The following is a 17,702-nucleotide window of genomic DNA, read 5'->3' as shown; positions in this document are numbered from 1 at the left end:
GCGATCTGACAGGAAGTCCAGAATCCAGCTACACAAAGCAGGGTGAAGGCCGATGTCTCTGAGCTTCTTGTCGATACTTCACGCCTTCATATGGCTACTGCTCTGCCCATGACTGCAAGGAACTGCAGAGAACTATGGAGAACAGAGAACATCAGAGAAACAAGCCTCCGCTCCATGGACTCTTCCTACACTGCCCCTCCATCGGAAAAGCAGGCCATGTACTCAAAGATCCTCATAACCTGGACATTCTTGCTGCAAACCTGCTCCCACATTGGCAGAGAGATACAAAAGCCTTGAAGCGCGTAACACCAGGGTGAAGGATGGGTTCCTGTCTGTGGTTATAAGCCAAATGAATGATAAAATGGACTCGACCTCACAATGTAACTCGATGTGACCCTGCACCATGTGTCTATCTGCACTGTACTTCCTCGGCAGCCATAATGCTTTGTTACAGTGATTATTTTGTTGTATATCAGCTCAATGTACTGTCATAATGTATCGATCTGTGTGGATGGTACGTCAGGCAAGATTTTCATGGTAGCTCAGTACATGATGAGAATAAACAAATTCCCCATTTGTATTGTGGGGAAATATTAGACAGTTTGAGCTTCTGCTCTGGAACCTCAGAAGGAAACTTAACTGTTGTCATTTCTGTGGAATACAAATAAATGGAAAATGCTTCAATCTCACATTACGATCTGCGGTAACTGGGATCAGGTGACCGGTGGTGGGTCTCCCATATCAATATCTGAATCAGGTTTAATAGCACTGGCATATGCCATGAAATTCGTTGTCTCTGCGGCAGCAGTAGAACCTAATTGATAACCATAGATTTTAACCATTGTGACTTAAAATAAGAATATACATTTTAAGTAGTTAAATTATATAAATAATGCAAAAATATTTTTTCAAAATGTAATAAACTATTTTAATTGTGTGGAACTATTTGACTGACTGGGTTGTTGCTTTGGAAGTAGTGGAGTGAAGCTTAACTGAACTGCACACATTTATGAGAAGCTCAGAGAAATAGAAAAGGCTAAATTCTCACATCAATGGGTCAGACACCCATAAACATTGGCTGCACATCAGCAGATAAAAACAGTGGAATGAAACATGCTGAAAATATTGCAGAAAAAAAACATATTGGCCACCACAACGAGAGGACGTGACAGATCCGGATCTCACTGCCTTGTCTGAACGGGGAAAGATGAAGCTACACGGACACGTAGAGCAGTGACCCGCAGATGCTGCAGATCTGCAGAAAAACTTGAACAGGAAATGGGATCACGTGACCGGATTGGTCTCCCACCCCCAGACAGATGTCCAGCTACCCACTACACTGTGGAAATAAGCAAACTTGCGCTCACATCTCCTCTCACCTCAAATGTATTAGACATTTCAACCCCCAGGAAAAATATATCGTCTGTCCACTCTGTCTAATCATCTCGTAATCTAATAAACATCCATCCAGTCTCAAACCAGCCTGCGCCGCTCTAGAGAAAACAACACAAGTTTGTCCAGCCTCTCGTTATAGCTCATGCCCTCTAATCCAGTCAGTATCCTGGTAAACCTCTTCTGCGCCCTCTCCAAAGCCCCGACATCCTTCCGAGAATGGGGGCGATCAGAACTGCATGAAACACTTCAGATGTGGTCTAACTAGTTTTATAAAACTGTGTTACGAACTGTAGCGTTTTAGAAACGAAACAGCAGCAAAATAGTTCACAGTGGAGTCTGATTTTGATGTTAAAACCACTCTCTTTATTAGAATCTACTTATGATGTAGTAACTTTAAAAAAAATGGAAAGTTAACAGTGTTATGTGTATATATCTGTAAATATAATTCCCAGACTATTGAGCCTGAGGGAAAAAAGCTCAGAGTCTTGAGATGGTAAAGCAGGAAAGTTCAGTAATCCACGGAATAAATGAATCGAGAGAGATATTTGTGATCCAGGGTGAAACGTAGAGAAAGGGCCGTTACTTCAAAATAACCGCCGACAACGTTGAATCCGTCCACATACGAGTTCTCAGCGAAAGTGACCTGTCACAGGAATACAGTCTTCCAGGGGTTACCACACAACATACCCAGGCAAGGGTTAACACAAGATATTCCAAAGTCCACTCCTATGGATTATACGAAGTGACAGCCACACACATTTGTTGTGGTTCCGTGTCCCGATGATCAACGCACTCTTGTGGGCATAGGAGAGTTCCAAGCCTCAGCTGTGACTAACTGAAGCGATCAGCTTTTCCAGTCTGTCTCGCTCTTTAGACTGGCCGACTGCCTGAGTGCAGATCGCTCTCTCTCTTATGGTTAATCCACAGTCAGCGCTGTCAGCCTGTGACTGACGTCATAGTCCCACCTCCTCACGCCGGCGCTCTTAAAGAAACAGTCACAGTACGACCGCAGACTCGGAACAGCTGCAACACAACTTCCCGACTTTTGAACTCAATGCTTCAACTAATAAAGACAACCACGCCATTTGCCTTCTTAACCACCCGATCAATCTGTGCAGTCTCTTTAAGGGAGCGATGAACTGGGAGTCTAAGATCCCTCTGATCATCGACACTGTTCAGGGTTTGGCATTTAACAGTGTACTGTCTCATACATTCGACCTACCGTGCTGCCAAGATGATCATCACTAATCAAATCTCAGTGAGATTTCTCAGGTCCTGTTCAATTTATTGCCAAATGCACAAGTACGGGAAGGTACAGGTACAGAGAAACACTGACTTGTGGCAGCATCACAGGCAAGTACATCCAGATAACACACGGAACACAAATTATACGATGCTCTGTCAGTAACAATCTATAAAAATATGTTTTATGTCATTAACAATATTTAAAATACATTGTGTCATGATCAATATTAAAATGTACATTTTGTATCAATAACAGACTTGGAAATGTTGAATTTGCTCCCTGTCTCCATTCCTCCTATAATCCACAACCAGCTCCTTTGTTTTTGTCACAATGAGGGAAAGGTTGTTTTCTTGACACAACTGCGTCGGGGTGATGACTTCTCTGTAAGCTGCCTCGTTATTGTTTGGGATTCGGCCGATCAATGTAGTGTAGTCAACAAATTTAATTAGCAGATTGGAACCCGCCACTGCAGCCCCACAGTGCACTATGTACTGATTGCAAAGCTACGAAATTGCATGTGAATAGCCTCCCCTCCCCCAACTCCACTCTTTCTGCGTCACCAGCAGACTGGGACATCTCACATCTCGCTGCCTCCGCCAGGACATTAAACTGTGAACAACTGTGGTCAGGGACTGATCTCTGGGGTACTCCAAACGCTACCTCCTTCCAGTCTGAAAACGACCCACTCATCCAGCCACACACTACCGGCAGTTTATCGATCTCCAACGAAAAAGCCTATTCACCTACTCCTGAGGGTCAATACCATTGCCGACGCTGAGTTTAACACCGTCAAATGCCAGGAGGGGCATAATAATCGGCAAGTCTCTAGTCGCAGCCGCGTAAATAAAATGTGATCTCAGTAGGCGTGTGGCGCATGCTCAGAATGCGAAGGAGACAGACAAACTGAGCCAAGTCACAGACTGATTAAGGGGTGAAATGATCCATTTTGATACAGAGAGGGAAGCGGAGAGTTTGATATTGTGCCTGATTCCGGAACTGTGGCCACTTAGAAGATGAAGTCTTGTCCCCCCAAATGTTTTTGAGTTGTGACTGTGTTTTTATCAGAAGGCACCATGGAGATTAAAATTATCTCAGCTGACATATTGTCCTTTACCCACTGAAGTGTTTTGTAAAATTCAGCAGTGTAGAAAAGTCAAAGGATTTGTGTATGGGAATCACAAACACAACAGCACGTTAGTTCCGCTGTATCTGTCAGTTCACCAGCGCTTGAATGCCGCCGATCCTTGAATGTGGAGGCGGAGATACTGGAGAAGACAGCGCCCCACTCGCGACAAGGAGAGCGCGAGCACGTGCCCATGTCCGTGATCTGATTGTATACATCGCCATGACGTCATAGTACGGTGACGTCATTCACTGGCTCTCATTTTGGAAGGGATTCAGTCGGCCATCGCAGATACACCGACAGCTTCGCACTGGGAAGCGGCCGTTCACCTGCTCCGTGTGTGCGAAGAGACTCATTCGGTTAACCCACCTTGTGATGCTCCAGTGAGTTCACAATAAATAGAGGCCACATTTCTGTCCGGAGTGAGCAAAGAGTTTTACTCAATCATCCCAGCTGCTGCAACACCAGCAACTTCACATCAGGGAGGAAGTTCAAATCGGCTCCGTGTTAAATGTTTCACCATCACGGTGACTGAAGGCAGCTGCAGGTTTATGAGGGACTGTTACTGTCAAATTCTGCAGTTCATCATCCTATACACCTGCATGAATTTCCTGCATGATTTTCTCCGGGCTGAATAAGACGACGAGCTCACTGTGGTTGTGACGTTCTTCAGGGCTCTGGACGAAGTTAGTTAAACTCCTTCTTCCCTGCTCTTTTCAACGTTTTGTGTCATTTTCACCAATTTTAAAGGACTGTGCCTCAGACAGCTGGGCTGTTGTAATTGTTACGTACCAGCAGCAACAGATCACTAACGGAGTCTGGTTTTGATGTTAAACCACTATCTTCATTAGTATCTGCTCCAACTATAAAAGATCAAACGAAATAAACAGAAGTTAACTGTGTTGTGCGTATATATAGCTCCCAAACTATCAAGCTTGGGAAACAATGCTTAAAGTCTTAAGATGGTAAAGTAGAAAAGTTCAGTAATCCACGGAATAATTGAGTGAGAGGAGAGATTTGTAAATCCACACCAACATGTAGAGAGAAGGCAATTACGAAGAATTCCACACACATTCCTCGCTGGGTAAACGAAATAACAGTCGCCGAAGATCTTATCCGTCGATTAGTTCCGAAATCCACTTAGAAATATCACCAGGTGACAGTGACAGGAATATCGTTACCACAGAACACCCCGATTCCAGGTAAGGGCCAACAAAAGTGATACCACAGGACACTCCAGCAAATCCACACATATGGATGATACGAAGTGACAGTCACACATCCGTTGTGCACTGCGTGCCGATGATCAACCCAATCTTCTGAGCATAGCAGTGACAAGCTGAAGTCTCTCACTCTCTCTCTCCCTCTCTTTCCCGCTCTCCCTCACTCTCTCTCTCTCTCAAGTCTGAAGCAGGCTGCAGTCGCTTGTGTCTGACGTCACTATCTCGCCTCCCTCAGGCACTTAAAGCGACATTCAGAGTAAACGAACCTGCGGTCTCGTAACACAATGCCCCTCTAAAGTCTGATAGCAGACTAGCGAGTGAATCTTCGATGGTGCAGAGTCAGAAACCAAAGAGTTGCCAGACTGAGTCAGGCTTTGGGGCTGCAAAGAGAGATGGGGTCTAGAGTTTACGAGGAGGAGGAATCAAACCATCAGGATGTGGCCACAAAACAAAGATCAGAAACATTTGGAAACTGGTTGACCGAAAAAAATGTGGTTAATTTCTGCAAAACACTGGTGGAAATCAACAGATCCGGCAGCAAATGTGGAGAGGAATAAATAGACAACGTTTAGGCCGAGCCCCTTCAGCATGCCTAGCCTGTGTACTCCGCTGCTTAGTTGCTGCCTGAACTGCAGCGTTCCTCCAGCGTTTTGTGTGTGTGTGTGTGTGTGTGTGTGTGCGTCTCTGTATTTCCAGCAACTGCAGAATCTCCTGTGTTTTATATCTGCATTTTACTTTGGCATTGGATACACGTTGATATTGAGTATATTGTTTATGGGAGCCGCTTTCTGCGTTAAAACACCTGCAGATTTTTCTATACACACACGAAAAAAATGAGGTATGTATATTGAACCAGTGTCTGCAGAAATCTTTAATGGCAGTGTGATTACCCATAAGGCAGTGCATTTAAAATTTCGCTTGCGCTGAAGCACCGAACAAATGCGTAAGCGTCAGGGTTGCTGACGTCCCCAAGTATCACCCATGCGCACAGTACACAGAAGGCCTTGCAAATACCGGATGCAGGTAAGAGCGATTCTCTATGTTTTTATCTTAAACAGCGACTGAGGGACGATTCCTGTGAAATCCGGACACCGTGATCGCAATCCCGGGACAGTCCTGCTCTCTCCCCTCTCTCTCAGCCCCACGGGCCCTGGCGAGCTTCCGGCTGATGAGGGAATGGGAACCGATGGATCTCTCAGACAGAGCTGAGCTCCAGCTATCTAAACGCAAGGATTTGGAACTGGGAGAAAGGGAACAAAATCTTTTACATCACCAGTTGAGAAAATCACCTTTGTTCTTCCTCCAATCACTAACAAGAGAAAATCTGCAGATGCTGGAAATCCAAGCAACACAAATTGCTGGATGAACTCAGCTTTAGTACACGTTTCCATAGATGCTGCCTGGCCTGCTGAGTTCCTCCAGCATTTTGTGTGTGTTCTTGTTCTGGACTTTTCTACCGGTGAGAATATGTTTTGTCCCATTCTCTCCGGGTACATAATAATATCAAACACCTTTGTCCTGGGCAACAAGTGGCTTTCACATCACAAATGTGCCAGACTCCAATGAGACAGACTACTGCCCATCCCTTCATATTCATTGCCATTACCATCACTGTCAGTCACTTGGGGGAGACTTCAGGGAAGATATTTATGTAGAATACAGAAACTGGTGATACCTGTGTGCATTGTAGTGATGCAAAAGTTGCTGGAGAATTTGCAAGTGGGAAGAAGTGGAGTGATATTTGGAAATCTGACTTTTTAAACATAATTTGGCAAGCAAACCACATATGGACAATATGCAAAAGCTTTGGTGAGAAAATCCTTCATTACTGGTTACAGGTCTGCTACATAGGTTGTGTGAGAGTGCAGGTGAACTGGATTGAAGCCAGAGGAGATCAAAGTTCCTATCGACAGTGATTTGCTAGCTGTTAAGATGAATACCTCTCTGTATAAAATTCACTGTGCACATGTTGTCACTGGCTACAAAATTCACAGTACAAGATGTATGTGCACACTGGTTATTACAAATTAGAGGAGATATTGGAGGGAAGGAGGGGAGACCTCCAGTGTCCCCAATACCCTCACCTAGAAGATGTGCATCCAGCTGCAGCTTGTAACCCGGCACTTTAAGGTGTTGGAACTTGAAGTAGACGAATTCCGGATCATCCGGCGGTTGGATGTGGTGATGGATGTGACATGAAGTGAGGTGAGTTACACCCAAGGTGCAGGACACAGGAAACTGGGTGAGAGTCAGGAAGGGGAATGAGGTTAAATGGCCATCATTGAATAATCTTGTGGCCATCCCCCACAACAACAGGTAGACCTCTAGAAAGCGTTGTCGGGGGAATTACCTGGCAGAGGAAAATCAAAGGGGTGATAGGGGATTCGTTAGTTAGCCGGACAGAACAAAAGGCGACCAATATCTTAGGCTTGCTAGATGTAGCGTGGTGGTGGGGGTGATATGGTTAAAATAAGTTGTAGAGAGAATGAGAGCCACAATGACAGAACAGATAGTGAAGAGGGTGAATGGAATTGAATTGACTTTATTACATAAATACTTCATAAACATGAGGGGTAGAAAACTTTACATTACATCTCCTTCTAAATGTGCAATGTGTAATTTATAGTAATTTATAATAGATAGTTTGTACATAGGACAGTCAATATAACATAGAAATGCAATTGTATCTGCATGAATTAATCAGTCTGATGGCCTGGTGGAAGATGATGTCCCGGGAGCTGTTGGTCCTTTTGCTGTGGTACCGTTTCCTGGATGGTAGCAGCAGGAACAGTTTGTGGTTGTGGTGAATTGGGACCCTAATATCCTTTGGGCTCTTTTTACACACCTGTCTGTGTAAATGTCCTGAATAGTGTGAGGATTTCACATCTACAGATGCGATGGGCTGTCTGCACCACTCTCTGCCGTTTCCTGCAATTAAGGGAAGGACACTTCCCATACCAGGCAGTTATGCAGCCAGTCAGGATGCTCTCAATTGTGTTCCTCTAGAAAGTCCTTAGGTTAAAGAGACATCTGAGGTGAAAGAGGTGCTGCTATGCTCTTTTCACAACACAGCCGGTACATACAGACCATGTGAGATGATTGGTGACGTTTATGCCGAGGAACTTAAAGCTGTTCACCTTCTTAACCGCAGATCCATTGATGTCAATAGGGGTTATCCTGTCTCCATTCCTCCTGTCGTCCACAATCAGCTCATTTGTTTTTGTGTGACAACGAGGGAGAGTTTGTTTTCTTGACACCAGTCAGATGTTGTTCAGACCGCAGACAGAGTCAGCAATCAAATGGTTGAGCATGGTGCGATGAATGTGCTGAGCTGTGTATATCACAATGCAAGCATCGTAGGAAAGCCAGATGAGCTCAGGACAGGGAATTATGATATTGTAGCCATTATTGGGACTTCGTTGCACCCAACAGTCTGAGGGATTTAGAGGAACAAATTTGTAGAGAGATCGCAGACCATGCCAATTAACAAATGTTGATTCAGTAAGTGATTTTAACTTTCCATATACTGACTGGGCCTCCTATACTGTAGAAGGACTAAATGGGGTAGAGTTTGTCAAATGTGCCTTAATCAGTACATAAAACTTCCGGTGTAGAAGTGTGCAGTGAGCTTTTGGGAAATGATCCAGGGTGGTGACAGAAATTCCTGATTATAATGCTATGAGATTCAAAGTAAATATGGAAAAAGAGAGGTCTGGACCACGGGTTGAGAGTCTAAATTGGAGAAAGGTCAATTTTGATAGTATCAGAAAGATTATGACAAGTGTGGTTTGAGACAGGCTGTTTCCTGGCAGCGGAGTACTTGCAAGTGGGAGGCCTTCAGAAGTGAAATTTTGAGGGTGTAGAGTTTGTATGTGCCCGCCAAAATAAAAGCTGAAGGGGAACTGGTGCAGTGAACCTTGGGTTTCAAGAGATATTGAGGCCCCGGATATTTTGTTCCTCGACATGTCTCAGACTGTTGGGTGCTACCAAGACCCATTAAGGACGACTAATCATAATTGCACTCACTAAGCTCATCTGAGTTTTTTTTTTGTTGTCTTCTGTTGGTTTCTAAAAGTTTCTGAATAGTTTTTGCTCTTTTGTTTGCCCTCTCTTTGGCTTTTATGTTGGCTTTGGCTTCTCATTTTAACCACAGTTGTGTCCTCCTGCCTTTCTAATGCTTCTACTCCTTTGGGATGTATCGATCACTCAGCTCCCAGCTCCAGAAACTCCAGCCATTGCTGCTCCATTGTCACTCCTAACTTTTCCTTCCTAGCAAGTTTGGACAGCTTCTCTGTCATAGAAACATGGAGAAGTTCAGTACAGAAATGGACTATTTGGCCCATGCAGTCAATGCTGAAAAAAGCATTTAAGCTGTCTAATGCAACTACCTGCACTGGGACCATCGCCCTTCATACCCCTACCATTCAGGTACCTATCAAACTTCTCTGAATTGTGAAACCGAGCTCATATTCAGCACCAGTGCTGGCATCTCATTTCAGACTCTCACGACCATTTCAGTAAAGAGCTTTTCCAAATGTTCCCATTAAATTTTCACCTTCCCCACTTACCCATGACCTCTGGTTGTCGTCCCACCCAACCTCAGTGGAAAAAGTTTCTTGCATTTACCCTATCTATACCCTCATGATTTTCTATACTTCTAACAAATCCTCAAAGCAATGTATAATTTCTGTGCTTATATTTAAAGCCTTTTTTAGGCGTATAAGATGATGAGTGGTATTGAATGTGTGGATAGCCAGAGGTTTTTTCCACAGGGCTGAAATGGTTAACATGAAGGGACATAGATTTAAGATGCTTGGAAATAGATACCAAAGGGTTGTCAGTGGTAAGTTTTTTTTTATACAGAGAGTGGTGCGTGCATGAAATCCACTGCCAGTTGCGGTGGTCGAGGCAGATATAATAGGGTCTTTTAACAGCCTGTTAGATAGGTACGTGGAGCTTAGAAAAATAGAGGGCTATGCACTATTGGAAATCTGGACAGTTTCTAGGGTAAGCTACATGGTTGGTACAACATTGTAGGCTGAATGGCCAGGAATTGGCTGTAGATTTCTATGTATGGTGTTCAATGTTGAACAGCAAAATAACTTCTCTTCTTTAAACTGTACAGGGTCCACGATTTTAATGCCGCTTTTCTACACTCCCATAGACCCTTTGTCCATCTCCAGAGTAGATAGAGATGAAAAAATATTTAAGATCTCCCCCATCTGCTTTGTTTCCACACGTGGATTGCCATTCCGGTCTTCCAGAGGACCAGCTTTGTGCCTTGCAATCCTTTTGCTCTTAATCTATCACTAGAATCCCTGAGGATTATCCTTCATCTTTTCTGTGACAGCAACCTCATGCCATCTTTTAGCCATCCTGATTTATGTCTTATGTGTCCTCTTGCATTTCTTAGAAACTGTAGGGAACCTTTTTTTTCCAAGAGATATTGAGACCCTGGTGAAGCACAAAATGGAGTTGCATAACAGGGATAGGCAGGCAGGTTCTTATGGAGTATAAGAAATGCAAGAGAACACATAAGAAATAAAATAAATAAATCTTTACCTTTTATTCTGACAAGGAGATACACACTTTGTACTTTCAAAATTTTGCTTTGAAGGCCTCCCATTTAACAAGCACACCTTTGCCATAAAGCAGCCTGTCCCAGTCCACAGTTGCCAGATCCTAGTGTCATAATTCCAGGTGTTGTTCCATACCCTGAACACATCCGCCTTTCCTATGCTGCTCCTTGTATTGAAATATACAGGGCTCAGCATATTCGCTGCACCATGCTCAACTTTTTCATTCCTGACTTTGTCTGAGGACTGAACAACATCTGTCTCCACAACCTCTCCACTCTCTGTTCTGTTATTCAGGCTCCCATTCCCTCTACAACTTTAGTTTAACCTCCCCCACCCCCAACCACTCCAACCTCCCAGCTCTATCACCCGTTTGGCTTTCCTCTCCCAGATCAATAAAAAGGAGGTGCATACCAGGTACAGGCAGATAGGAACAAATGGGGTACTTATGAAATACAGGAAATTCAAGTGAGCACTTATGAAAGAAATAAAAGAAGGCATGAATTTGCCCCAGCAGACAAGGTGAATGAGAATCCTCAGCGATTCTGCAGATATGTTAAGAGCGAAAAGATAGCAATGGAAAAAAATTAATCCTCTGCAAGATCAGAATGGTAATCCATATGAGGAGACAAAATAGATGTGGGAGATTTTTTTTTGCATCCGTATTTACTCAAGAGATGAACACAGAGTCTATAGAAGTGAGGCAAAGCCACATCAACTTCATGGACCCTGTACAGATTACTGAGGTGGAGGTGTTCGCTGTCTTTCGGCAAGTTAGTGTGGATCAATCCCCAGGGCCTGATAAGTTGTTCCCCAGGATCCTGCGGAGGACAAGTGCAGAAATTGTCAGGGCACAAGCATAGATATTTAAATAATCGTAAGTGACAGGTGATGTACTGGAGGATTGGAGGACAGCCGATGTTGTTCTGCTGTTCAAGAAAGGCTGTAAAAATAAACTGAGAAATTGTACATTGGTGAGCTTGACATCACTAGTAGGAAAGTTCTTGGAACGTTATTATGTGCAGGAACCGGATATATAAGTATTTGGATAGATGTGGACCGATTAAGTATAGACAGCATGGCTTTGTGCATGGTAGGTCATATCTAACCAGTCTTACAGACTCTCTCGAGAAAGTTATCAGGGAAGTGGATGAAGGCAAGGCAGTGGATGTTGTCTACATGGACTTTAGCAAGGCACTTGACAAAGTCTCATATGGGAGGTTGGTCAAGAAGGTTCAGTCACTCAGCGTTCAAGATGAGATAGTAAATCGGATGAGACAGTGTCTTTGGGAGAAGCCAGAGTGTGGTAGCAGATGGTTGCCTCTCTGACTGGAGGCCTCTGACTAGTGGTTGCACAGGGATCAGCGCTGGATCAGTTGTTGTTTGTCATCTATATCAGTAATCTGGATGATAGTGTGGTTAACAGGATCTGCAAATTTGTGGATGATACCAAGACTGGTGGTGTAGTGGACAGTGAGGAAGATTATCATGGCTTGCAGTGTGATCTGCACCAGCTGGGAAAATGGTTTGAGAAATGGAAAATGGAATTTAATGGAGACACGTGTGAGGTGTTGCACTTTGGTCTGACCTACCAAGGGAGGTCTTTCACAGTGACTGGTCGGGCACGGAGGAGTGTTGTAGAAGAAAGGGTCCTGGGAATACAAGCCCTTAATTCATTGAAAGTGGTATTACAGTTAGATAGTGATGGAAAAAAAGATTTTAGCCCATTGGCCTTCATGAACCAAAGTACTGACAATAGATGGATTTTATGTTCACTTGCAGAAGACATTGGTGAGGCCTAATTTGGAGTATTGTGTGCAGTTTTGGTCACCTGCCTACAGGAAAGATGTAAAAGAGGTTCAGAGAGTTCAGAGAAAATTCAGAAGGATGTTCCCAGGTCTGGAGGACTTGGGTTTTAATGAAAGATTGAACAGATCAGGACTTTATTTGTTGAAATGTAGAAGATTGATGGGAGATTTGATTTTGATAGAGCGGCATAGATAGTGTAAATGCAAGCTGGCTTTCTCCACTGAGATGGGGTGGAACTACAACCAGAGGCCATGGGTTAAGGGTGAAAGGTGAAACGTTAAGGGGAACATGAGGGGAAACTTCTTCACACAGACAGTCATCTGGGTGTGGAATGAGCAGCCAGCACAAGTGGTGCATGCGACCTCGATTTCAACATTTAAGAGGTTCGTGTAGGTACCGGAATGGTAAGGGTATGGGAGTGGGCAATTTAAATAGTTCGGCATAAACTAGATGGCCTAAAGGGCCTGTTTCAGTGTTTTAATTTTCTATGACTGTGACAAGAACGTGAAATAATACAAACATTCTCCCTAAGTCCTTTTATCAGACGTGTGGACCAACAATTCATCTCAGCAGGAATTTTTTATCTGGCATTAAAACTGTGGCACTTTAAGTTAATAATACATAAAAGAACATCCCAGTTGCACGTCAAGAAAAACAATTTATGTGATACTGTTTCAGTTACTGTGGGGCCAGGCACCCATGCAGCTCAGCAGGAACAGGGAATAATACCAATGGAGAGAGTAAAACTGAGCGAGGGTACAAATTGGAGATGGCAGAAATGTCCCATTCGTATGGAGACAGGAAGAGCATCAGAGAATTGATGGTCATTCCACATACCAGCACTCTGCCCAGTCAGGAGATAATATATCTCTGTCCAGCTTGGGTTTAACCTCACTGTAATGGTGTCATACCAGATCAAACCTTGGCAAATCATGTAATCTCATCTGAAATGCCCTAAACCCATTGATGGTTTTTGTAAATCCTTTTACAGGTTAAAACCGAGAAGGAATTTGTCTCCAGGAAGCTTAAGCACGACACGCCAGTTTTATTGTCTCTGTCTAGATATTCAAGAAGTGGAGCAAGGGATTCAATCGACCATCCTTCCTGCTCAGACTGTGGGGAGGGATTCACTCGGTCATCTCAACTGAAGGTACATCAGCAAGTTCACGCTAGGCAAGGCCATTCACCTGTTCTGTGTGTGAGAAAGGATTCACTCAGTTTTCCCTCCTGGGGGCACCAGTCAGTTCACACCACACTGGACAGAGGCTGATCATCTGCTGTATTACTGGGAAAGGATTCACTCTGTCATCTGACCTAATGGCTCACCAGCGAATTCACACCAGGGAGCAGCCGTTCACTTGCTCAGAATGTGGGAAGAGATTCACTGTGTCATCCCAACTACAGAGTCATCAGCGAGTTCACACTGGGGAGAAGCCGTTCACCTGTTCAGAATGTGGGAAAGGATTCACTGTGTCATCCCACCTACAGAGTCATCAGCGAGTTCACACTGCGGAGAAGCCGTTCACCTGCTCAGAATGTGGGAAGGGATTCACTGTGTCATCCCACCTACAGAGACATCAGCGAGTTCACACTGGGGAGAAGCTGTTCACCTGCTCAGTCTGTGGGAAGGGATTCACTCAGTCAGCCCACTTGCAGAGACATCAGCGAGTTCACACTGGGGAGAAGCCATTCACCTGCTCAGAATGTGGGAGGAGTTTCGCTGATTCAACCAGCCTACAGAAACACCAGCGAGTTCACAATGGGGAGAAGCCATTCAGCTGCTCAGAATGTGGGAAGAGATTCACTGAGTCGTCCCAACTACACAGACACCAGCGAGTTCACACTGGGGAGAGGCCGTTCACCTGCTCAGAATGTGGGAAGAGATTCACTCATTCATTCACCCTGCAGGTACATCAGCGAGTTCACACTGGGGAAGAGCCATTCACCTGCTCAGTCTGTGGGAAGGGATTTACTCAGTCATCCCACCTACAGAGTCACCTGCGAGTTCACACTGGGGAGAGGCCGTTCACTTGCTCAGCCTGTGGGAAGAGCTTCACTCACTTATCCAACCTACAGAGACATCAGCGAGTTCACAGTGGGGAGAAGCCGTTCACCTGCTCAGTCTGTGGGAAGAGATTCAGTCAATCAACCAACCTACAGAATCATCAGCGAGTTCACACTGGGGAGAGGCCCTTCACCTGCTCAGAATGTGGGAAGGGATTCACTCAGTCAGCCCACCTGCAGATTCATCAAAGAATTCACACTGGGGAGAAGCCGTTCACCTGCTCAGTCTGTGGGAAAGGATTCACTGATTCATCCACCCAACAGAAACATCAGCAAGTTCACACTGGGGAGAAGCCATTCACCTGCTCAGTCTGTGGGAAGAGATTCACTCGGTCATTCAACCTACAGAATCATCAGCGAGTTCACACTGGGGAGAAGCCGTTCACCTGCTCAGAATGTGGGAAGAGATTCACTCGGTTATCCCACCTACAGAGTCATCAGCGAGTTCACACTGGGGAGAAGCCATTCACCTGCTCAGTCTGTGGGGAGAGATTCACTCAGTCGCCCCAACTACTGGCTCACCAGTCAGTTCACAATGGGGAGTGGCCATAGTTATGATTCCCTAAGTTTCATTTGCTATGGACTGTCATTTTAAGAGAGAGAGATTAAGAAGGTGAATCAGTCTGACTTGCAGCTTGTTTACATCGCTCACAGCTTGTATAGTTTTAACCAAGGACACAGACACTCAGAGACAGACGGAGATGAAGGAGGCAAAATGGAAGGATTGAAACAAGTGAACTAGTGGCCAAGGGTCACTGTTTGGAACTTACCTATGCCCACAAGGGTGGATTATTTATCGATTCACCGTACATCGAATGTGCGGTTGTCACATCGTTTGATTCATAGGAATGGATCTGATTTTGGGTATCCTGTGAAGACCACTGATTTGTTAACCCTTGCCTGGATGTGGTGTGGTAATTCTTTTGAAGACGAATCCCCTTGTGACAAGTCACTTTCGGTGATAAATCGTATGTGGGTTTGGAACGACAACAAATAAAATCTACAGTGACTGTTCTCTCGTTTTACCACCATGGAACCTGTGGAATCCGACATAATTGCCTTCTCTCAACATTTACCCTGGATTACAAAGATCTCTCTGATCACCTATTCCGTGATTGAACTGAACTTTCACACTTTACCATCTCAAGACTCCACGCCTTGTTTTCCCCGAGCTCAATAGTTTGGGAGTTATATTTACACACATATATACACATAACACTGTTAACTTTTATCTTGCTTAAGTTACTAAATTACTAGTAGGTTCTAATAAAGATATTTTTAACATCAAAAACAGACTCCAGGTATAGTCTATTGCTGCTGGTTCGTTTGTAAAACGTTGTGATTCGTAACACAATTGGGGCCTGTGTCCTGGATATGAACAGATTTTGGGGCATATTGATTAATTATCAATTTCATCCCTTTTGATTTATTTGTGTATGGAAAATCAGCAACAATGGATGCTGATAGATGTCTGGAATCACCAACCTCTGAGGCATTAGAGGACGCCAGAAGGATTGAGTTGTTGAGCTTTGCTAGAAGGTTAAAACTTGCTATGTTGAAATTGACAATGAGGAGGGCACAGATGCAGTGGATAACAGCTGAACATTATGTATCTGAGGGTGTGTTTAAAGTGGAGGAGTTGGAGGTGTTTCCTGAAAGTAAACCTAGTGAGCTTGAGCTCCAGTACAAGTGAGAAAAATTGAAGCTGGAGACTGCGGAAAGGCAGAGGCAGTTTGAGGCTCGAGAAGCAGAAAAACAGAGAAGAGGCAGAAAAACAGAGGGATGAAACAGAAAGACAGAGGCTGTTCGAGCTGGAAAAGATAAAGAGTTTGCAGCAAAGGAGTCTAGCCTTGGTCTCTGGTGATAAATTTGAGGCCAGTTGGGAAGTTATATTGGTCCCTCCATTTGATGACGCAGAGGTTGATAAATACTTTCAGCATTTTGAGAAGGTTGCTCAGAGTTTAAAGTGGCCAGAAGAGGTTTGGCCTATTCTCTTACAAAGTGTAATTAAGGGGAAGGCTCAACAAGCCTATTCTGCTTTGACAGTTGATGAAGCAGCTGATTATGACATAGTGAAACAGGCTGTGCTCAAAGCTTATGAGTTGGTCCCAGAATCATACAGGCAAAAGTTTAGAAATTTGAGGAAATCTGTGAACCGGACTTTTATGGAATTTGCTTCTGAGAAGTCTGTGTGTTTTGACCGCTGGTGCGCATATAAAAATGTGAATGATGATTTTAACAGCTTGAAAGAATTGGTTTTAATTGAAAAATTCTAAAGGTGCGTCCCTGATTACATAAAGACATATTTAGATGAAAAGGATGCTGCCACTTTGCAGGAGTCTGCTAGATTAGCAGATGAGTTTGCTCTAACTCATAAGGTTAAGTTTATCCCGAATAAGAGCTTCCAAAAGAGTAGCAGGGATCACCAGGGTAAACCAGAAATTAAAGCTGGAACTAGTGATAAGAGTAAGGATGAAGGGAAGCAGTTGAAGGAGAAATATTCTGGGCTCACTTGTTACTATTGTAAGAAAGCTGGTCATGTGATGGCTAATTGTTCTGTCCTGAAGAAGAAAAAGGAAAAGGAGGCAGTCCCAAATGCCTGTGTTCTGTATGTTGAAGCACCTATAAACCCACAGGGTCCTGATCAACATATTGAGGCTCAGTTAAAGTCTGAGAGGTCTGACCGAGATAAGAAGGAATTCGATCATTTTATGTCAGATGGGTTTGTATTAGTAAAGGAAGGGTCAACCCCAGTACCAGTGAAAATTCTTCGAGATACTGCGGCTTCTCAGTCACTTATATTAGACAGCGTTCTAAATTTTGGTGATGAGTCTAACACTGGTGAGGTAAATCTTATTAAAGGCATTGGGGGCGGCATGGTTTCTGTGCCATTGCACAAGGTAAGTTTACTGTCAGGGTTGGTTTCGGGACCTGTTAAGATCGGATTATGCTCCAGTTTACTGGTGGAAGATGTTACTTTGCTGTTAGGGAATGATCTGACAGATGGCAAAGTTGTTCCTGCAGTGCAGTTAACAACTAACCCAACCACTGACGACCCACAGATGGATTTTAACATTTATCCTTCCTGCACAGGAACTCGAAGTTTGGCTAAAATGTCTGCCGACGCAGACGAGTTTATAGCAGAACAAAACCGAGACCCTGAGATTGAAGCTTTAAAAGAAACAGCTCTCTCAGATGATGAGATTAAGAAAGTGCCAGTAAGGTATTATCTCAAGGATGGAGTGATAATGAGGAAGTGGAGGCCA

The sequence above is a fragment of the Hemitrygon akajei genome, unplaced genomic scaffold, assembly GCF_048418815.1.
Source record: "Hemitrygon akajei unplaced genomic scaffold, sHemAka1.3 Scf000096, whole genome shotgun sequence".
In the NCBI taxonomy this organism is placed as follows: domain Eukaryota; kingdom Metazoa; phylum Chordata; class Chondrichthyes; order Myliobatiformes; family Dasyatidae; genus Hemitrygon; species Hemitrygon akajei.
Note: the sequence above shows the minus strand (reverse complement) of the source record.